Here is a 25,000-nt window from a genome sequence, read left to right on the forward strand (position 1 = left end):
TGGATAACACTCGTGCAAAACGGCTGCCATATAGTGCTCTTCAAATGGATAACACTCGTGCAAAACGGCTGCCATATAGTGCTCTTCAAATGGATAACACTCGTGCAAAACTGCTGCCATATAGTGCTCTTCAAATGGATAACACTCGTGCAAAACTGCTGCCATATAGTGCTCTTCAAATGGATAACACTCGTGCAAAACTGCTGCCATATAGTGCTCTTCAAATGGATAACACTCGTGCAAAACTGCTGCCCTCTAGTGCTCTTCAAATGGATAACACTCGTGCAAAACTGCTGCCCTCTAGTGCTCTTCAAATGGATAACACTCGTGCAAAACGGCTGCCATATAGTGCTCTTCAAATGGATAACACTCGTGCAAAACTGCTGCCATATAGTGCTCTTCAAATGGATAACACTCGTGCAAAACTGCTGCCATATAGTGCTCTTCAAATGGATAACACTCGTGCAAAACTGCTGCCATATAGTGCTCTTCAAATGGATAACACTCGTGCAAAACTGCTGCCATATAGTGCTCTTCAAATGGATAACACTCGTGCAAAACTGCTGCCATATAGTGCTCTTCAAATGGATAACACTCGTGCAAAACTGCTGCCATATAGTGCTCTTCAAATGGATAACACTCGTGCAAAACTGCTGCCATATAGTGCTCTTCAAATGGATAACACTCGTGCAAAACGGCTGCCATATAGTGCTCTTCAAATGGATAACACTCGTGCAAAACTGCTGCCATATAGTGCTCTTCAAATGGGTAACACTCGTGCAAAACTGCTGCCATATAATGCTCCAGAAATGGGCCGGCTCCTAAGTTTACGTCCCTGCTTTTCAAAAAAAGATAACAAGCGAACAAAGAAAATTTTCTGATAGAAGTAAAATAGAAAGTTTTGGGGTTAATATAACTAAATCCTTTGACAATGGGAAGTGGCTATTGAGGACATTTGTTCCATGTTCAAGTAAAACAACTTTGCAGTATGTTTTCATTAAAGGGACACTAAACCCACATTTTTTTTTCTTTCATGATTCAGATAGTGCAGCAATTTTAAGCAACTTTCTAATATACTCCTATTATCATTTTTTCTTTGTTCTTTTGGTATCTTTATTTGAAAAAGCAGGAATGTAAGCTTCAATGTAAGTTCCTCTATCTGAATCATGAAATGTAAAATTTGGGTTCAGTATTATTTTGCCTCCATAATCATGTAATTGAAAGGACAACTAAATACAGCAGAACTGCATACTTATCAAGTGCATAATAAAAAGACAACGCAATAACAAATAAGCAGTAGATTTTTTTTCTGACAAGTTAATTTTTTTCCTCCCATTTTCTGTCCCCCTGTATCATGTGACAAAGTTCAGCCAATCACAGTCTAGTATGCATATTTCCTGTGAGCTTGTGCACATGCTCAGTAGAAGATGGTGCCTCAGAAACTGTGTTTATATTATTACTGTTCAAAATTTGATAATAGAAGTAAATTGGAAAGTTTCTTAAAACAGCTGCTCTATCTGAATCATGAAATGTTATTTTGACTTTAATGTCCCTCTAACTCTGAAAATTGTGAATTACCATGGCCAGCCTTGGCTACTCCAGTAACAATTGGATTGCCTCTTCCAAATAATTCAAGATCTGGGGGAAATTTGACCACGTAAAAACAATTAGAGCATGTTAGCATTTTCCCTCTCACCTAGTATGTTAAATTATTACGAGACTGCAGAAACATCTAAACGGTCTGTACTCTCCCTTTAATCAGTAGCTTTGACAACTGAAAGATGGCTAAGATTAGGGTAAAACATGGGACTTTGTTGCACAAGCTGACTTTTTAAATTCGGTTCCATTTTCTTTTCCATTATTTATCTAAAGGCCATAGAGTCTTCAGTTGGAAATATTTTTTTCTTCCATAAACCTGTAACTGTTTCTCTGATTTCGTAAATTGATACACATATGCATCTCTAATAGCAACAGATATTGGAAATTCGTCTTTTATACCAATCTAAAGCCTGACTTTATAAACCCAGAAACTCTTTAATGTTTTAACAGAACAAAAAATAACATTAGGGTCAAATGAAATATGTGGAGCAACATCCAAAGTTTCCCAATCAATATCCGACTCTTCAGTATGCAAAGCAACGTAAGGTATAGCTATAAAATGTGCTATGGTCTTTGTGTAAAATATGTTCCAAAATTGTGTCCAATACATCTTGTACAAAGATTATTATCATCATCCCAAGCAGGTTGGTTATGCAAATCACATTTCTTTTTCAGCATAGCAATTATTCTGTGCTGAGGGGGTACAACAAATGAAAATCAACTTAGGAAAAAACTAAAAGAAACACATTATACCTCTCTCTGAACCAAGTCAAGCACACATCCCTGCTCATTTTGAGTCTTAAAGGGACAGTCTACTCCAGAATATTTATTTGGTAAAAAAAATAGATAATCCCTTTATTATCCCCCTCTCCTCTCTCTCCCCCCCTCTCCTCTCTCTCCCTCTATCGCTCCCCCCTCTCTATCTCGCGACCGTGCCCGGTCACGCCCCCTTTGCATCGGTCATGCCCCCTCATGCCCGGCCACGCCCACTTCTGCCGCAGATCAGCTAGGGAGTAGGACTCAAAGGCCAGGTTTGTCCTTGTGCTGTCTCTACTGCGCATGACAGCTTCGGACAAACACACTTGGCCTTTTATATAATAGGATACTTTTTACCTCTGATTACCTTCTATCTAAGCCTCTGCAGACTGATCCTTATCTCAGTTATATTAATATACTTTTTACCTCTGATTACCTTGTATCTAAGCCTCTGCAGACTGCCCCTTATCTCAGTTATATTAATACACTTTTTACCTCTGTGATTACCTTGTATCTAAGCCTCTGCAGACTGCCCCTTATCTCAGTTATGTAAATATACTTTTTACCTCTGTGATTACCCTGTATCTAACCCTCTGCAGACTGTCCCTTATCTCAGTTATATTAATATACTTTTTACCTCTGTGATTACCTTGTATCTAAGCCTCTGCAGACTGCTCCTTATCTCAGTTATATTAATATACTTTTTACCTCTGATTTCCTTGTATCTAAGCCTCCGCAGACTGCTCCTTATCTCAGTTATATTATTATACTTATTACCTCTGTGATTACCCTGTATCTAAGCCTCTGCAGACTGCTCCTTATCTCAGTTATATTAATATACTTTTTACCTCTGTGATTACCTTGTATCTAAGCCTCTGCAGACTGCCACTTATCTCAGTTATATTGATATACTTTTTACCTCTGGGATTACCCTGTATTTAACCCTCTGCAGACTGTCCCTTATCTCAGTTATATTAATATACTTTTTACATTTGATTACCTCTGTATCTAAGCCACAGCAGTGTGCCCCTTATCTCAGTTATATTAATATACTTTTTACCTCTGTGATTACCTTGTATCTAAGCCTCTGTCGACTGCTCCTTATCTCAGTTAAATTAATATACTTTTTACCTCTGTGATTACCCTGTATTTAACCCTCTGCAGACTGTCCCTTATCTCAGTTATATTAATATACTTTTTACTTCTGTGATTTCCTTGTATCTAAGCCTCTGCAGACTGCTCCTTATCTCAGTTATATTAATATACTTTTTACCTCTGTGATTACCTTGTATCTAAGCCTCTGCAGACTGCCACTTATCTCAGTTATATTGATATACTTTTTACCTCTGTGATTACCTTGTATCTAACCCTCTGCAAACTGCCCCTTATCTCAGTTATATTAATATACTTTTTACCTCTGTGATTACCTTGTATCTAAACCTCTGCACACTGCTTCTTATCTCAGTTAAATTAATATACTTTTTACCTCTGTGATTACCTTGTATCTAAGCCTCTGCCGACTGCTCCTTATCTCAGTTAAATTAATATACTTTTTAACTCTGTGATTACCCTGTATTTAACCCTCTGCAGACTGTCCCTTATCTCAGTTATATTAATATACTTTTTACTTCTGTGATTACCTTGTATCTAAGCCTCTGCAGACTGCCCCTTATCTCAGTTATATTAATATACTTTTTACCTCTGTGATTAACTTGTATCTAACCCTCTGCACACTGCTCCTTATCTCAGTTATATTAATATACTTTTTATCTCTGGGATTACCCTGTATTTAACCCTCTGCAGACTGTCCCTTATCTCAGTTATATTAATATACTTTTTACATTTGATTACCTCTGTATCTAAGCCACTGCAGTCTGCCCCTTATCTCAGTTATATTAATATACTTTTTACCTCTGTGATTACCTTGTATCTAAGCCTCTGTCGACTGCTCCTTATCTCAGTTAAATTAATATACTTTTTACCTCTGTGATTACCCTGTATTTAACCCTCTGCAGACTGTCCCTTATCTCAGTTATATTAATATACTTTTTACTTCTGTGATTACCTTGTATCTAAGCCTCTGCAGACTGCCCCTTATCTCAGTTATATTAATATACTTTTTACCTCCGATTACCTCTGTATCTAAGCCACTGCAGTCTGCCCCTTATCTCAGTTATATTAATATACTTTTTACCTCTGTGATTACCTTGTATCTAAGCCACTGCAGTCTGCCCCTTATCTCAGTTATATTAATATACTTTTTACCTCTGTGATTACCTTGTATCTAAGCCTCTGCAGACTGCCCCTTATCTCAGTTAAATTAATATTCTTTTTACCTCTGTGATTACCCTGTATTTAACCCTCTGCAGACTGTCCCTTATCTCAGTTATATTAATATACTTTTTACTTCTGTGATTACCTTGTATCCAAGCCTCTGCAGACTGCCCCTTATCTCAGTTATATTAATATACCTTTTACCTCTGATTACCTTTGTATCTAAGCCACTGCAGTCTGCCCCTTATCTCAGTTATATTAATATACTTTTTACCTCTGTGATTACCTTGTATCTAAGCCTTTGCAGACTGCCCATTATCTCAGTTATATTAATATACTTTTTACCTCTGTGATTACCCTGTATATAAATCTCTGCAGACTGCTCCTTATCTCAGTTATAATAATATACTTTTTACCTCTGTGATTACCTTGTATCTAAGTCTCTACAGACTGCTCCTTATCTCAGTTATATTAATATACATTTTACCTCTGTGATTACCCTGTATCTAAGCCTCTGCAGTCTGCCCCTTATCTCAGTTATATTAATATACTTTTTACCTCTGTGATTACCTTGTATCTAAGCCTTTGCAGACTGCCCATTATCTCAGTTATATTAATATATACTTTTTACCTCTGTGATTACCCTGTATATAAATCTCTGCAGACTGCTCCTTATCTCAGTTATAATAATATACTTTTTACCTCTGTGATTACCTTGTATCTAAACCTCTGCAGACTGCCCCTTATCTCAGTTATATTTATACACTTTTTACCTCTGTGATTACCCTGTATCTAACCCTCTGCATACTGCCCCTTATCTCAGTTACATTAATATACTTTTTACCTCTGTGATTACCCTGTATCTAAGTCTCTACAGACTGCTCCTTATCTCAGTTATATTAATATACTTTTTACCTCTGTGATTACCTTGTATCTAAGCCTTTGCAGACTGCCCATTATCTCAGTTATATTAATATACTTTTTACCTCTGTGATTACCCTGTATATAAGTCTCTACAGACTGCTCCTTATCTCAGTTATATTAATATACATTCTACCTCTGTGATTACCCTGTATCTAAGCCTCTGCAGACTGCTCCCTTATCTCAGTTATATTATTATACTTTTTGGCTCTGTGATTACCCTGTATCTAACCCTCTGCAGACTGTCCCTTATCTCAGTTATATTAATATACTTTTTACCTCTGATTTCCTTGTATCTAAGCCTCTGCAGACTGCTCCTTATCTCAGTTATATTATTATACTTTTTACCTCTGTGATTACCTTGTATCTAAGCCTCTGCAGACTGCCCCTTATCTCACTTATATTAATATACTTTTTACCTCTGTGATTACCTTATATCTAGGCCTCTGCAGACTGCCCCTTATCTCAGTTATATTAATATACATTTTACCTCTGTGATTACCCTGTATATAAGTCTCTGCAGACTGCTCCTTATCTCAGTTATAATAATATACTTTTACCTCTGTTATTATCCTGTATCTAACCCTCTGCAGTCTGTCCCTTATCTCAATTATATTATTATACTTTTTACCTCTGTGATTACCCTGTATCTAACCCTCTGCAGACTGCTCCTTATCTCAGTTATATTAATATACTTTTTACCTCTGTGATTACCCTGTATCTAAGACTCTGCAGACTGCTCCTTATCTCAGTTATAGTAATTAACTTTTTACCTCTGTGATTACCTTGTATCTAACCCTCTGCAGACTGTCCCTTATCTCAGTTATATTAATATACTTTTTACCTCTGTAATTACCTTGTATCTAAGCCTCTGCAGACTGCCCCTTATCTCAGTTATTTTAATATACTATTTACCTCTGTGATTACCTTGTATCTAAGCCTCTGCTGTCTGCACCTTATCTCAGTTATATTAATATACTTTTTACCTCTGTGATTACCTTGTATCTAAGCCTCTGCAGACTACCCCTTATCTCAGTTATATTAATATACCTTTAACCTCTGTGATTACCTTGTGTCTAAGCCTCTGCAGACTGCTCCTTATCTCAGTTATATTAATATACATTTTACCTCTGTGATTAGCTTGTATCTAAGCCTCTGCAGACTGCTCCTTATCTCAGTTATATTAATATACATTTTACCTCTGTGATTACCTTGTATCTAAGCCTCTGCAGACTGCTCCTTATCTCAGTTATATTAATATACTTTTTACCTCTGTGATTAACTTGTATCTAAACTTCTGCAGACTGCCCCTTATCTCAGTTATATTAATATACTTTTTACCTCTGTGATTGCCTTGTATCTAAGCCTCTGCCGACTGCCCCCTTATTTCAGTTCTTTTGACAGACTTGCATTTTAGCCAATCAGTGCCCTCTCATAAGTAAGTCCATGTGCGTGAGCACAATGTTATCTATATGACACACATTAACTAATTCCCTCTAACTGTAAAAACTGTCAAATTTATTCAAATAAGAGGTGGCCTTCAAGGAAGAGAACAAAGAAAATTTGATGATAAAAGTAAATTGGAAGCTTGTTTAAAATTACATGCCCTATCTGAATGATAAAAATTTAATTTTGACTGAACTGTCCCTTTAAATATCCTGGGCATCTGGGTTTTTGATCCAACCATGGATAAATAACTTAAAGGGATTGTAAAGTCAAACTTGAAGTTTTATTATTTAGCTAGAACATGTCATTTTAAACAACTTTCCAAATTAGCTCTATTATCAAATTAGTTCTCTTGGAATCTTAAAAAGCATACCTAGGTAGGCCAGGTTGACTAAGAGCTAGCTGTTGATTGGTGGCTGTACATATATGTCTTTTGTGATTGGCTCACTAGATATGTTCAGCTTGCTCTATGCCGTGTGCTGCTGCTCCTGAGCCTACTCTTTAACAAAGGATACCAAGAGCATAAAGCACATTGTATAATAGAAGTTAACTAGAAAGTAGTTTAAAATGTCATACTCTGTCTGAATCAGGAACGTTTCATTTTGATTTTACTGTCCCTTTAAGGTTAAATGCAGTGACACAATTGAATGCTTTCATATGTTTTACCTCCTCAGTTGGATTCTTTTTTAGTTCCTGAACATCTGCTCCTCATTCTAATTCACAATCATTCTAACCAATCTGCTCATCCCTAAAGCCTATTCAGCAGCTCCCTCTCGCAGACTTGGGGTTAGTCTCCTTTCCTCCTCCTTGCTTTCCAATCTCTGCTTTAGAGGTTACTGTGCCTTTAAGGATGTTTTATACACGCAGAAGCTGCAGTACAACAGGAGTTATGGTACCTTAGTTATAGGCTTTTTATGAAACCGAGACGAAATGCGCGTGAGGTGTTTGCCTGCTCGAGTAAACAGGATAATTTGTATTTTTTATAGTTTTATAATTATTTGTGCTTATATCTTTACTATCCGGAGCTAAGATAAGCCCACCTAATACCCACTCTTGTGGGGCTCACAAAATCATAGTCGGCACTTCCTGAGTGTGCTACGGCTGTGTGAAGCTGGCCCCCTACAATTGGCACAAATAAAAAATCCACTGTGTTTCGTTAGTGCTACATTTGTGCCGCAAAAGATTTGTGCTGCTTTTATTTTTAAGATAATAGCAATTGTTTTTTGAGTTATTACAGATTAAATAAAGGTCACCAAAGGTCACCCAGCCCCCCCCTACAGCAGCCAGAACACATGAAACCGGCTGGTTGGTTAGTGCTGTTAACATTTTTATTTGTGCTGCTTTGTTTTTTTAGTTATAACAGTTTGGTTTTTTGTCAATGAAAATGATGTGACCCGCCAGCACCTCAGCTGTGTAAAGTTGGCACTCCTGTTTTTAAAATGTGAATAAAATAGACCATTCGTTTGTGCTGTGTTTCTGCTGTTTTGTGCTAAAAAATTAACATTAGTGCCAGTTTAGTTTTGCACATATTAAGCAGTATGATCAAACTCTGCCCACTTTGCACTCCACATTATTACATTTTAAAAACAAACATAACATTCATTTATGCTGAGATTCTGCTGATTTGTGCTAAAAAAATAATGTTTGTGCTGGTTTGATTTTGGAAATATTGATGATTATATTTGATCAAACTCCGCACCCCACATTATAAAATTTTAAAAACAAATATACCATTTGTATGTGCTGCCTTCGTGCTGATTTGTGCAGCAAAATCGAACATTTGCGCCAGTTTTGTTTTTTAAATATTGAGCATTATATATGATCAAACTCCGCACACTTTGCACCGCACATTATTACATTTAAAAAAAAAACCATACCATTTGTTTATGCAGAGTTTCTGCTGATTTGTGCTAAAAATTAAAGTTTTTGCTGGTTTGGTTTTGAAAATATTGAGCATTATATTTCATCAAACCCCACCCAGATTTGTGCTGCTTTTATTTTTAAGATAATTACAATAGTTTTTTGAGTTATTACAGATTAAATAAAGGTCCCCAAAGGTCATCGAGCCCCCCTACAACAGCCAAAAGACATTAAACCGGCTGGTTGGTTAGTGCTGTGTTTGGGCTTTTTAAATCTCTGTTCTATCTCATTTAGTTTTTGATTCATTAACGATTTAATAAAGGTCACTAAAGGTCACCCAGCCCCCCTACAACAGCCAAAACACATGAAACTGGGCTGGTTAGTTAATGCTGTGTTTGTGCCGGTTTGTGCCATTAACATTTTTATTCGTGCTGCTTTGGATTTTTAGTTAGCTTTTTTGTCAGCAAAAATGATGTAGCCCGCCATCCAATTCGCCTCAGCTGTGTGCACTCCAGGGGCAAAATTACATATTCGGCATCGGCGCAAAACCCGGCGTCGACAATTTTTAGTCGGATCTAGTGATCACATATACGGCTCTGCATACAAATTACGCATGTATATTTCACACGTTGCCCACAGTTTTTACTCCCATAAACTAACATAGAACCGGCGTTGTGAGTCTGTATCACATATTCAGCACAAGGACTTACACAGCGAGAATGGGGACATTTTACTAAATTTTAACCTCGCACACATAGGCAGGCGCAGCAAGCCTTGCGCTGAGTATTAACGTACCGTAACTCCCTGGAAGCCTTAAGAAACACCTAACGCATGCGCAATATCCACCCCTAATACGCCATACCCCACAACAATAACTAATAACTGTATTAACCCCTATTCCGCCAACCCCCACATTGCAAAGTATCTAATAAAGTTATTAACCCCTAATCCGCCACCCACCCCCCACAAGGCAAAGTTCCTAATAAAGTTATTAACCCCTAATCCACCATCCCCCACTTCGCAAAGTACCTAATTAACCTATTAACACCTAAACCGCCAACCCCCCACAACACAAAGTATTAAACTAATAACTAAGCCCCCCTAACTTAACACCCCCTAAGTTAACAACCAATTACAATACACTAACATTAAATAAACATTTACAAAAAAAACTAAATTACTTTAAAAACCATAACATTACTGAAAAAAACTTACCCTTACTCAAAATAAAAAAAATAACTAAAATTACAAAAAATAAAAAAGCTAAGATTACAAAAATAACAAACTAAATTATCCAAAATAAAAAGTTATTCCTATTCTAATACCCTATTCTATTAAAAAAGCCACCCCAAAATAAAAACACCCCTAATCTAAGAATAAACTACCAATAGCCAAGCGATCAGCTCTTTTTATAAAAATAAAAAAAAGTCCTCCATAGCAATGCAACCCCTTACCCACCCCCCTCCCCAAAATAAAAAAAAATAAGTACTCACTGTCCCTGAAGTCCGGACATCCATCTTCTTCCAGGCAGAGAAAAGTCTTCATCAAGGCAGCAAAAGTCTTCTTCCAGCGCAGGACCATCTTCAATCTTCATTCCGGGGGGCGTGCAGCGTAGGTGGATCGGCGGTGGCGCAGACATCCGACTTGGAGGATCCTCTTCATGCAATCGTCCACTGCACACGGAAGATTGAATGCGAGGAACCCCTTTTACATTGGGGTAACTTGCATTCCTATTGGCTGAAAATTTCAAACCAGCCCATGAGAGCTGCTTAATATATAAGCCAATAGGAACGCAAGGTACCCCAATAAAAATAAAAAAAAACTTACATTTGTGCCAGTTTGGTTTTGGAAATATTTATTATTATATTTGATCAGACACCGCCCACTTTGCACCCCACATTATAAATTTTTTAAAACAAATAAAACATTTGCTTGTGCTGTGTTTGTACGTTAGTGCCGCATTTGTGCTGTTTAAATCTCAGTTATGTCTTTTTTTTTAAAGTTATTAAAGGGACAGTATACACCAATTTTCATTTAACTGTATGTGAAGAATAATATGCACAGATACTGATATAAAAATCCAGTATAAAACCTTTGAAAAACTTACTTAGAAGCTCCCGGTTTTGCTCTGATAAAAAGGTTAGGCTGAGACACCTGCTGAAATGGTCTGGAAAGTAAAAAGAGCAGACCCCCTCCCCTGCATATTAAAAGACCATTTACACAAAAGCAAGCTGGAGTAGGTAGACAACAATCTACTTCTAAAGCTTTGGGGCTTGGTTAGGAGAAATTTAATAACATGGATTGTAAAGCGGGCGGTGTTTGATCAAATATAATGCTCAATATCTCCAAAACCAAACTGGCACAAACGTTATTTTTTTTTAGCACAAATCAGCAGAATCTCAGCACAAACTAATGTTATATTTGTTTTTAAAATGTAATAATGTGCAATGCAAAGTTGGCAGAGTTTGATCATATATAATGCTGAATATTTCAAAAACGAAACTAGCACAAATGTTAATTTTTGCTGCACAAATCAGCACAAAGGTAGCACATACAAATGTTATGTTTGTTTTTAAAATGTAATAATGTGGAGTGCAAAGTGGGCGGAGTTTTATCATATATAATGCTTATTTGTCCAAAACAAAACTGGCACTAATTTTAATTTTTGAGCACAAATTAGCAGAAACACAGCACAAATGAATGGTATAATTTTATTCACATTTTAAAAACAGGAGTGCCAACTTTATACAGCTGAGGCGAGTTGGATGGCGGGTCACATAATTTTCATTGACAAAAAAACTGTTATAACTAAAAAACCAAAGCAGCAGAAATAACAAATGTAACGGCACAAAACGGCACAAACGTAGCACTAACCAACCAGCATGTTTCATGTCTTTTGGCTGGGTGACCTTTGGTGACCTTCATTAAATAGTTAATAAATCAAAAACGAAATGAGATAGAACAGAGATTTAAAAAGCACAAACCAGCACAAACACAGCACTAACCAACCACCCGGTTTCATGTGTTTTGGCTGCTGTAGGGGGGCTGGGTAACCTTTGGTGACCTTTATTAAATCGCTAATAAGTCAAAAACAAAACAAGATAGAACGGAGATTTAAATAGCACAAACCAGCACAAACACAGCATTAACCAACCAGCCCGGATTCGTGTCTTTTGGCTGTTGTAGGGGGGGCTGGGTGACCTTTGGTGACCTTTATTTAATCTGTAATCTTTAAAAAAAAAATTGCTATTAACTTAAAAATAAAAGCAGCACAAATCTTAATTTTTGCGACACAAAACAGCACAAACGTAGCACTAACGAAAAACAGTGGATTTTTTTATTTGTGCCGATTGTAGGGGGCAGCTTCACACAGCTGTGTACTACAATGCGCGGCTAATTCTGTTATTATACTATATGGCTAAGTTTGAATGAAGTGTTATTTAACACTTATAGTAATTGTATAGCTTCCTAAGCTCTCTGGCAGTGCATACTGTTTCTATTTTAATTGATTTTTAATGTTACAGTATTTTAACTTTTTAAGGTATAATATTAAAAGTTGTTTACTTTTTGGCTCCACTCATTGTTATAAGTGTGTGCCACTAGGTGTGTCTATTTCTTCTTTTTTTGTGATATTATTTGGTTGCATTTGGTATCCCCCTCCCCCCACCAAACACACGCACTCAGCGCTGGATTTGAAGCACTATTTACTATGATGGGTGTTTGGGTTTATATATAATATTGTATCTGTTAAGATTCTGAACTGCCATCTTGATCTAATATAACCTTAAATATAGGTTGCAGAGAATTTGTGTAATCAAATATTGTGCACTACAAATGGTGTTTAGTGGATGATAAGAAACAATTCTGAAGCCTCCTGTTCCGCATTCCTATAAAAAGGCAGATGTAACATACGTAAGAACACTTAATGATAAAAATGCTGGCACCCACAGGACATACAAAAAACTGTAACACCCAGCACTTAACATAAACTTAACTGATAGAAATATCCTAATGTTTATTTCTAAAATAGTGCTATGTGCTAAAAACAACAAACTAGGCTAAATAATTATATTTCATGTAACCACTGAAAAGTGATAAAGAACACATTTAATCAAGTCTCTTACATATAAAACCCAGCACATTCATATAAAGGAGAGAGACAATTCAGAGATCAAATAATCCACAAAAAGATCCCTCCAAATTAAAATGCAAATATCCCAGGAGGTGATGACGGCTGCACTGCAATCTTAAAATGTAAATATAACAATTGATCCTTTAAAATATCAAATTTAACAGCTAACATTTCCCTAAAAAAAAACATAAAAACATAGTGAACTCTGGACTATAGTAGACCCCAAGAGTAACCCAATATAAAAGCACTTACCAGACTAATTGTCCAAAATCAAACAGTTTGCGAAGGAACAGTACAAGGTAATATCAACAGGGCCGAAATGCGTATTTGTTAGCTGATTGTCCTATTTGATGCTTGGACACTTTGGAGGGATCTTTCTGAGGGTTATTTCAACTCTGGTGTTTAATTTTACTTTATTTAATTACCTGTTTTCTTTCTGTTCTATATCACATTGGCTCTTTATTAACAGTGGCTACATGGAATATGATTCTGTAGCGGTTTGTCACTTAGAGTAGTTAGCAACCATCAGACACCCTTGAGCCCACAAGGAGGTTCAGGTACCAGCCTCATGCCAGACTGACACCCCAAGGAATTAAACAGTATACCCTAAAAATTGTAGAATCCTTCAGACCCTTTAAGGTGCCTCCTCACTAGACTTGCAGGGTATAAACCAGCACTAGAAGATGAGGAGATACGAGCACTGAAGTGCCCCCAGCTAGTAAAGGAGAGGATACGTACTTCTCTCTGTCTATCATGTGATAAACAGAACTAAGAATAATGGGCTTTATATAGGGAGCTAAATTTAAGGTGGTAAAGGGGTGAGTGGTCAGTTATGAAAGCTAAACCTAGGAGGTTCATATGCTAATTTCTTAGACCTTGAAGGCCGCCTCTAATCTAAATGCATTTTAATTGTTTTTCACCACTAGAGGGCATTAGTTCCTATTTCATATAGATAACATTGAGCTCATGCACGTGAATTTACCATGGAGACAGCTCTGATTGCCTAAAATGCAAGTCTGTCAAAAGAACTGAAATAAGGGGGCAGTCTGCAGAGGATTAGATACAAGGTAATTACAGAGGTAAAACGTGTATTATTATTACTGTGTTGGTTATGCAAAACTGGGGAAATGGTAATTAAGGGATTATCTATCTTTTTATACAACAAACATTCTGGTGTTGACTGTCCCTTTAACAGCTTTGCTTAACAAAAAAGTTTCACAAAACACAAAATACTGTACATTACACAATACAGTTACACTCATATTAACACTACCTAATAACAAATATTTAAAAAAATATTGCACACAAAAGTTATAAGGGCTTTAAAGATACGAGATCTCGGGTGTTAGAAAAGAAAGGCAGACGCAGGGATTTTACATTGACAAACATACTCATATGGAGATAATGAAAATATTTCACATTACAATCTTATGCACATTAAACAATATCTCAGATGGATTTTGAAAGAAATATTTACATATAGATCTCGAGATATCCAGTCATATATATATATTCATATATATATATATATATATCTTGCTATAAATATATCTGCCCGAAAATCATCACATATATAGAGAAATATTTATTTAGAATTAAATAGAACATATTCCGTTGCGAAAACATTTTCACAATATCAAATATTTGCATTTTCATGTACACTTTTTGAGGAGAATATGTCATGGACTTTGCGCAACAGATTAGGGTTTTTGTGGGGGGGTTTTCTATTTGTCTTCTTCATTGACTTCTATGGGGAAAACGTGAATGCACTGGCGATTTCGCAGTTTGCATTATGCGGCTTAACGCGCACGCAAAATAAGTTATTTCTCAACTTGTAATAGCTGTGCAACTCCAAATGCGGAAAAAGTCATAATGCGCGCAGAGTTTTCACAACTGATTTGCAGCACGACTTGTAATCTTGCCCACAGTACGAAGTTAAAAGTGTGAAAACGCATCTCAGACAAATAAAGACAATTCCCCTAAATGCAAAGTACTTAGAGTTGGCTGCAATTCACACTCTTACAGACTAATCAAGCATTCATTTTGGTGAGGGGATTTAGTATTCTTACGAACATATCTTAATGACTTTTTTCAACCTCACAAATGCATCCATTTGTAGACTTAGAAAACCCAAACTTACTTTAATACACACAATTAAATGCATTGGGGATGTTTTTGGTACGTACAACTTGTTTTAGCCTTTTGCAAGACAGATAATAATTTAATATTTTACATAGAAATTAATTTCAGACTTCTCTGTTTAAAAATATTTAAAAACACAAACCAGGAGCTTTTTAAAAATATTTAAAAACATAAAACTGCAGCATTGAAAGAAAATCAAAAGATTTATATTTACTTTGCTGCAATAGTCTGAACTGTATTTCAAAGCATATTTAACTAAATTTAATTCATTAAAAAATGGTATTGGGTTTAATCTAAAGCTATTTACTTATAAAGAGATACGATCGTCTACTTATCTAGTAATATCATTCATTTAAACATTGATAAACTGCTTATTAAACGCTGACTTGTATGCAGCTTGAATGGGTAAATAGAAGACGGGAAGAACCTAAAATTAATTGTAATGTCCCAAAAGAGGATTTTTTTTTTTCTGCCAACAGTAAGGGCCAAATTCTTTAATGCTTTCTGGTCTGGTGAGATTATCTAAGCATTATTGTCTGTACTGTGAGGTTTCTGAAATAATTTTAGCTTGATAGCTTTTTAACTCACTAATCAGGAATCTGAATGTGATGGAGAAACACCTACATTACAATATAATGCTCAAAAAAGTGCATCTCCAGCCTGAGAGTGTTTAAAATGAGGCCTTTAGTGAGAGAGACTGAAGGGCAGAGGAAATGATGATAATAAACAGACAATTGGAAGTGGGAGGCATTTGTTCAGAAGACAAAAAATAATATAGAAGAGAGTGATCTTATTGAAATATCAGAACAGTGCGTTATACAGATTATTGTAATATGTATTATTCATCAATTTAAAAAGATATGACCTTTTACTTATTTTCTTTTTATATATCGGACCAGTCAACACAGTAGATTTGCATAATCAACACATGCAAGATAACAAGACAATGCAATAGCCCTTAGTCTGAACTTCAAATGAGTAGTAGATTTTTTTCACACAATGATCTTGCGATCAAGAAAGAGGAGCACTATTCAAATTCCGGTAAAATAAAACGTAGCTTTTATTTGGCTTTTAGCTCATATTAAAAACTTTAACCACAATCAAACAACATTGTAACAGATAGCGTAGCACTCTCTATTTCTTACGCGTTTCGGCGATAGCCGTAGTCATAGCATGAGAGATTCACATACACAGCTTCCTTTTAAAAACCCCAAGGCCTTTTGATTGGATAATTAAAATGTTGAATTCTGACTGCTTGCTATCTGATTGGTTGATATTTCCTGACTATGACTTACTCTTTCAGGTACTGAACAGGTGTATGTATACCTTGATAGGGGAGGGGGTATGTTTGTGAGTTGTGGTTCTCCCTCCCCTATCAAGGCATTGGGTTTTTTAAATGGAAGCTGTGTATGTGAATCTCTCATGCTATGACTACGGCTATCGCCGAAACGCGTAAGCAATAGAGAGTGCTACGCTATCTGTTACAATGTCGTTTGATTGTTAAAGTTTTTAAGATGAGCTAAAAGCCAAATAAAAGCTAAGTTTTATTTTACCGGAATTTGCCTAGTGCTCCTCTTTCTTGATCGCAAGATAGTTGTGTGAAAAAGTACCATACAGGGTTTTGGAGTGCGCACAGGCACCAAAGAAAACATTGACAAACCCTGGGTCGAAAGAAGGATTTCTCATGAAGCGCTGTGGCACATACAGTTATCAACAGGACGAGGTGCAAGAGCTGAAGCGGTAACAACCATCATTGGTGTGATCGAGGAGGGAGCCTGGGCTATTTGTGGCCCACACAGAACGGAGTTACATAAAAACACAATAGGAGAAGAGGCTCCTGTGGACCGGCACACACAGACGGGATGCAATATTCAGCACAAGCAGCAGTAAGAAAAGACGAGGTATTTCCGCAAGGTGCGGGTAAGAAATTATATGTTAAACACATTAACTGTTATGTATGCCACAGCAGACTGATATTGTTATAAGCTGACGTTTGGGGACAAGTTTGTAAAGCAACACCGGCACATTTGAACTGTGTTTTTGGGAATATCCTGGACCACAGGCTGATTAAAAAAGATATAAAGATAGTCTTTTGGTGCTTGGACTTACATTGTGTGTATATATCGATACCAGAATATAGTACTATAAGGACATTTACAGCATCAGATCTCTTCAGATTACAGAATATAGTATTATAAGGACATTTACAGCATCAGATCTCTTCAGATTACATAATATAGTATTATAAGGAAATTTACAGCATCAGATCTCTTCAGATTACCAGAATATAGTATTATACGGAAATTTACAGCATCAGATCTCTTCAGATTACAGAATATAGTATTACACGTAAATTTACAGCATCAGATCTCTTCAGATTACAGAATATAGTATTATAAGGAAATTTACAGCATCAGATCTCTTCAGATTACAGAATATAGTATTATAAGGACATTTACAGCATCAGATCTCTTCAGATTACAGAATATAGTATTATACGGAAACTTACAGCATCAGATCTCTTCAGATTACAGAATATAGTATTATAAGTAAATTTACAGCATTATATCTCTTCAGATTACAGAATATAGTATTATAAGTAAATTTACAGCATAAGATCTCTTCAGTAGGGATGGGCGAATGTGCAAATTTTCGAATTTCGAATGTAGAACGAATGTTATTACTGAAATTCGAATTCTAAATTCGAATGTCGATAAGAACGAATATTCTTAAAAATTCGAAAATCGAATATTATTTACAGTTTTCGAATGTCACTTTCGAATTCGAATGTTTATAATTATATTGAATGTCTACATTCGAAATTCGAATTTTTTTTAATTCGAATATAAATTTGAATTTTTCGAATTCGAATATATATTCAAATTTTTTGAATTCGAATATTGCATAATTCGAATATTACATTTAAAAGCATTAGAAATACTATTACAATCTAAATTCGAATTTTTCGAATTCGAATACACGTATTGCATAATTCGAATATTACATTTAAAGAAAAAGCATTAGAAATACTATTACAATCTAAATTCGAATTTTTCGAATTCGAATACACGTATTGCATAATTCGAATATTACATTTAAAGAAAAAGCATTAGAAATACTATTACAATCTAAATTCGAATTTTTCGAATTCGAATATTGCATAATTCGAATATTACATTTAAAGAAAAAGCATTAGAAATACTATTACAACCTAAATTCGAATTTTTCGAATTCGAATACACGTATTGCATAATTCGAATATTACATTTAAAGAAAAAGCATTAGAAATACTATTACAATCTAAATTCGAATTTTTCGAATTCGAATATTGCATAATTCGAATATTACATTTAAAGAAAAAGCATTAGAAATACTATTACAATCTAAATTCGAATTTTTCGAATTCGAATATTTTCGAAACCGAATATTCGAAAATCGAATGTTAGAATGTTAGAATATAGTATTATAAGGAAATTTACAGCATCAGATCTCTTTAGATTACAGAATATAGTATTATAAGGAAATTTACAGCATCAGATCTCTTTAGATTACAGAATATAGTATTATAAGGAGATTTACAGCATCAGATCTCTTCAGATTACAGAATATAGTATTATAAGGAGATTTACAGCATCAGATCTCTTCAGATTACAGAATATAGTATTATACGGAAATTTACAGCATCAGATCTCTTCAGATTACAGAATATAGTATTATAAGGAGTTTTACAGCATCAGATCTCTTCAGATTACAGAATATAGTATTATACGGAAACTTACAGCATCAGATCTCTTCAGATTACAGAATATAGTATTATAAGGAAATTTACAGCATCAGATCTCTTCAGATTACAGAATATAGTATTATAAGGACATTTACAGCATCAGATCTCTTCAGATTACAGAATATAGTATTATAAGGAAATTTACAGCATCAGATCTCTTCAGATTACAGAATATAGTATTATAAGGAAATTTACAGCATCAGATCTCTTCAGATTACAGAATATAGTATTATAAGGAGATTTACAGCATCAGATCTCTTCAGATTACAGAATATAGTATTATAAGGAGATTTACAGCATCAGATCTCTTCAGATTACAGAATATAGTATTATACGGAAATGTACAGCATCAGATCTCTTCAGATTACAGAATATAGTATTATAAGGAGTTTTACAGCATCAGATCTCTTCAGATTACAGAATATAGTATTATAAGGAGATTTACAGCATCAGATCTCTTCAGATTACAGAATATAGTATTATAAGGAAATTTACAGCATCAGATCTCTTCAGATTACAGAATATAGTATTATAAGGAAATTTACAGCATCAGATCTCTTCAGATTACAGAATATAGTATTATAAGGAGATTTACAGCATCAGATCTCTTCAGATTACAGAATATAGTATTATAAGGAAATTTACAGCATCAGATCTCTTCAGATTACAGAATATAGTATTATAAGGAGATTTACAGCATCAGATCTCTTCAGATTACAGAATATAGTATTATAAGGAGATTTACAGCATCAGATCTCTTCAGATTACAGAATATAGTATTATAAGGAAATTTACAGCATCAGATCTCTTCAAATTACCAGAATATAGTATTATAAGGAAATTTACAGCATCAGATCTCTTCAGATTACAGAATATAGTATTATAAGGAAATTTACAGCATCAGATCTCTTCAGATTACAGAATATAGTATTATAAGGAAATTTACAGCATCAGATCTCTTCAGATTACAGAATTTAGCTGCTCCTGGAATTTGCGGAGCTGAATGGAGGGAGCTTTGACCAGAGGAGGAAAGAGGCCCCCCTCCTCTCTCCTCCTCTCGGTGGTTTAGTCTGGCTGGGGGACAGGAGGAGCTGAGGCAGAGGGCTTAAAGGGGGCAGGTTGAGCGGGAAAAGCTTTTCCTGCTTGTCCTGCATCATGGCAGGGATTGAGGCGCTGCTATTGCAGCTCAAGGAGGCGGTGCAGGAGCGCTGCCCTACCTGGCTGGAGGGCCAGGTCTGGGCTCTTCTCGGCACTCCGGTGCCCGTTGCGGCGGTGGGGCAGTTGGCCCCCAGGAAGAGATCAGGCAGGGTGTCAAAGCCTCCGTTGAGGCTCAGCCCAGAAGTTCACGGGAGGGCCGGTGGAGGCCAGAAGTCAGCGCCTAGTGCGCAGAAGAGACCGGTGGCGGTTGCGGCAGCTGGGCCGTCCAGGCCCGCGGCGCTAGAGGTGTCTCAGGCGTTGAGGAGCGGCAGTGCTCAGGAGCTGAGGCCTATGGCGGTAACGGCCGCTACATGCGGTACTGGGGATGGGGGGGTTGATTACGGCCAGGAGCGGTCTGAGGGGGAGGGGGGGTTATCTGGGGGGGGGTTGGAGCTGGGCATAGTGGTTATGTTAGAGAGCATGGGGAGGTGGGGGGTGGTGTGTTTGGGGGGGATCCTCTTCCCCTTTGCTGCTGTTCAGAGAGGATGAGAGTGGTGTTAGTTCAGGTCCTGGCAGGTTGGGTGGAGGTAGTGAGATAACTGTGCAGGCTGAGGTCCATAGGGCCATTTCCTCTGATATCTGCCCCATGTTAGTGGACCTGGACTATGGGTCTGGAGGGGAGGTGGAGGAGTTTGAGAGTGATCCAGGGGCTGTGGGTTTGTGCCTTGAATCATCAGATGAGGAGTGTGTCCCCCCTCTCCTGGGGCCAGTGGTAAGCCGGTTAACCGGTTTGGGGGTGCTGTTGGTGGGCCCAAGGGGAGTTCCCTTAACCCTGGGGTGTCTTTTGCTTCGGGGGTCAGTGGCGGGGATGATGTTGGGGGCTCACATGTCAGTTTTTCTTTTTCAGAGGCAGGTGCTACTGTGCTACGGCCTGGCCCGTGGCCAGGCCCGTTGGCAGCGGTGGATTCTATGGACGGCCTAGAGGAGGACTTCTTTGGCCTGCATGGCTCTTGGACTGAATCCATCAGGATAGAGCCTGATGACAGCGGACAGCAGGATCCGTTGCCCGTGGCTGGTGTTGAGGTGAGGGGAGGGGCTAGGGGGGTGGGGTCGGCAGGAGCTCGGGGTAGGGCCAGACTGCCTGTGGGAAATCTTCGGGGTGGTAGGGGGAGGGACAGACGGCCCGGGGTGGTGGGCCAAGGGAGTGTTCCTAGGGGGGGCACCAGAAGACGGCCAGTGGCGGAGGCTTCATGGCCGGGGAGTGACGGGGGTGGGGCGCCTAAGAGGGGTAGGGGGGCTTGCACAGCTAGGGGTGGCATCCAGCCACAAGGGAGGCGGGGGGGAGGGGATTGTTACCTCTTAATTTGTGTTCACGTGCTGATGTTTTCCAGGAAGCTACACGGCAGCCGGACCAGTCTGCACGGACGGCTGCCATAATTCTGGAAGGGGTGCAGCGGAGTACGGAGCCACGTGAGGGCAGGCTCCAGGCTGCGGTTGAAGATTCATCGGGAGTTCGGGCTGCGGACAATTCTACAGGTGAGGCTGGGATAGTGAATGTGGGGGGTAATGTTGTGGGGTGTGATGATGTTTCTGTGACTGTGAGGGTTGTTGCGGGCTTGCGGGATTTGTTGTCGCAATTGGAGGGGGCGCCCCTCAAAAGGAGATAGCGGTTGAGAGGGCATGGGTCCCGGCTCCGGTGGTTCCGGTAGCGTCGGGGGGGGCGGGGCTGGTCCGGTGATGGTTTCACCGGTCCGCACAGTCGGGCCACCGGTGGCGGTGCAGGGCACTTGTCCGCCGGTGGTGGCGCAGGGTCCTGGGCCTGCGGTTGTTTCGGCACCTGGGACTGCTAAATCGGTGGAGGGGGCGGAGTTGAGGGTGGCGGACACGGCGATGTCTCGGTCATGCCTCTGTTCCATAGGGCCTTTAGGGATGCACCTGACGGCGGAGGTCAGGGACAAGATATGTAAGAGGGAGTTTATTGAGCTGTTTTCGCTCCTCCCTCTTGAGCAATCCTTTGAGTTCCCAGAGGATTCCAAAAAGGATGTGGCCAAGAAGGAGGAGGAGGAGCGTAAGAAACGTTATAGGAAACTACCTAAAACGTTTTCTAATTGGTTCCAATCCTTTGTCATTTATACCAGTGTCTTTGCGAGTAAATTCCCGGAGCAGGGTAGTGCCTTGTTCTGTTACTTGGACGAGATCGCGGCCGCACAGCGGATATATGGCGGGATGGCTTGGTGGTCGTATGACGAGCACTTTCGTCAGCGGCTGTCGGTCAAGCCGGATATGAGGTGGGATGACCGGGACATGGGGTTGTGGCTGAAGGTGATGACACCGTTGAGAGCCTCCCAGTCCTTTCGGTCGGGAGCCGGTGGTCCCTCCGCGGGTGGGTCCCCGGCATCGGTTAGAAAAGGGTGTTGCTTCGCATTTAACGAGAAATCATGTAAGTGGGGTGCCACGTGCAAGTTCAAGCACGAGTGCTCAGGGTGTGGGGGTGCTCACCCCTATTCGAGATGTTTCCGGAAGGGAAAATCAGGGGGTTCAGGGGATTCGGCTGACAAAGGGGGTGACCCCGGTGAGGCTAGACGCGATGGAGTGTTGGCTCGCCCTGTACGCTAGGCGGCGGGGTTGTCGTGAGACAGCAGTGGTTTTGTATCATGGTTTTCAATTCGGTTTTGTTATTCTGTCGCAGGGTGGGAGTCGGGTATTCAGGGGTAATTTGAAGTCGGCCCGTTTGTGGCCGGAGGTGGTACGGGATAAATTGGACAAGGAGGTGTCCTTGGGGCGGATGGCTGGTCCATTTGACCATCCTCCCATCGTGGACTTGAGAATATCTCCGCTGGGGGTGGTTCCCAAGAGGGAGCCCGGTAAATTCCGGCTAATCCATCATCTCTCTTTTCCCAAAGGGGGATCGGTGAATTATGGGATCCCTCAGGAGTTGGCATCGGTGAAATATGCCTCTTTTGATCAGGCGGTGGCATTGGTCAGGGAGGCTGGTCCTTCGGCCTTGTTGGCAAAAGTTGACATAGAGGTGGCGTTCAGGTTGTTGCCGGTGCACCCGTCCTCGCATCGTTTGTTGGGTTGTAGTGTGGATGGCATGTACTACGTGGATTTATGTCTCCTTATGGGCTGCTCTATTTCGTGTTCGTTGTTTGAGCAGTTCAGTTCGTTCCTGGAATGGGTGGTTTCAGTGCGGTCAGGTTTGTCGTCATTGGTGCATTACCTTGACGATTTCTTGTTTGTCGGCCCGGCTGGGTCGGAAGTTTGTGGGAGGTTACGGAACGTTTGCTGTCAGGTGGCGTTGGAATTTGGCGTGCCAATAGCCAAGGAAAAATCAGAGGGGCCGGTGTCGGTCCTGGATTTCCTGGGTATTACGATTGACTCCGTAAATATGGAGTGCCGGCTTCCCGCTGATAAGGTGTCGGATTCGCTGGAGATTGTGGGCCGCTGTTTGGTGGCCAAGAAGATCACGTTGCGTGATCTTCAGTCTTTGATTGTCAAGTTCAATTTTGCATGCAGGATCATCCCCATGGGGAGGGTTTTTTGCAGGCGGTTGTCCTTAGCTACGGCCGGTGTAGTCAGGCCGCACCATTTTGTGCGTTTGTCTAAGGAACTGAAAGATGACTTGAGAGTGTGGCGGTGTTTTTTGTCGGGTTTCAATGGCTCTTCGTTGATTCAATCGCCTAGGGTTTCGAATGAGGAATTGGGACTGGTGACGGATGCGGCTAGTAGTTGTGGTTTTGGAGTGTACTTCATGGGGCAGTGGTGTGCGGCTGAATGGCAGCGGAATGGCGGTCTGGTGGCTTAGTAAAGAACTTGGTTTTCTTGGAGCTTTTCCCAATTGTGGTATCTCTGTACGTGTGGGAGGTTGAGTTGAGTAACAAGTCGGTGGTTTTCTCGACCGACAATATGGGTGTTGTTTCGGCTTTAAATACATTAACGGCTTCCTCGTTGCCAGTGTTGCGTTTGTTGCGTTTGTTGGTTTTGAAGTGTTTGAGGATGAACGTTTGCATTAGGGCTAAGCATATCCAGGGTGTTGATAATCCTATAGCCGATTCCCTCTCTCGCTTTCAGTGGCGGCGGTTCCGGGAATTGTTTCCTCGGCAGACGCGACAGGTTGCCAGTGCCCGGTGTTTCTATGGAGGCTCGGTACGGAAGATTGGCTGGATGGGTGAAGTCCTCGCTCGCTCCAGGTACTTGGGCTTCTTATTCCAGAGTGTGGTGGGATTGGGAGTCCAGGCTGAGGGTATCGGGTTTTGAGGAGAGGGGTATGGATCTTGTTGGTCCCCTGTTGGATTGGATGTGGGAATGGGGGTGCCATAGTTTGTCCCCCTCAGCTATGGATAGGCGGATGGCAGCTTTGTCATTTCGTTTTAAACTGCTCGGTCTGCATGATGCTACAAAGGTTTTTTGTGTTCGACAGGTTTTGAAGGGTTTAAAAAAGGGGTCGGTTGGCCCGTCCCCGGATGGCAGGAGGCCAATTACTTTTTCGTTGCTGCAACGGTTGTATGAGGTCGTGGAAGTCGTGTGCCGATCGGTTTATGAAACCTGTCTGTTTAGGGTGGCTTATGTTCTGGCCTTTTTTGGGGCTTTTAGAGTCTCGGAATTGGTTAGCAAAAATCTGAAGTTGATGGTTGGTTTGGGTTTTTCCGGATGTATATTTATTTGATTCTAGGGTTGAAATCTTTTTGAGAAGAAGTAAGACAGACCAGTTTGGAAGAGGTAGGACGGTTGTCCTTTTTCCCAGTGGTGACTTGGTTTGTCCTTGGCGTTCAGGATTACTTGGGGGTCCGGCCGGGCCTCGGCGGTTCATTATTAATTCATCAGGACGGGAGTCCTATGTCACAGTTTCAATTCAAGGCGGTGCTTAAAAAAGCGTTGGGCCGGTTGGGAGTCAATACGGCGGATTTTGGAACCCATTCTTTCCGAATTGGGGCCGCGACGGAAGCATC

The sequence above is a fragment of the Bombina bombina genome, chromosome 8 (genome assembly GCF_027579735.1).
Source record: "Bombina bombina isolate aBomBom1 chromosome 8, aBomBom1.pri, whole genome shotgun sequence".
Taxonomy (NCBI): domain Eukaryota; kingdom Metazoa; phylum Chordata; class Amphibia; order Anura; family Bombinatoridae; genus Bombina; species Bombina bombina.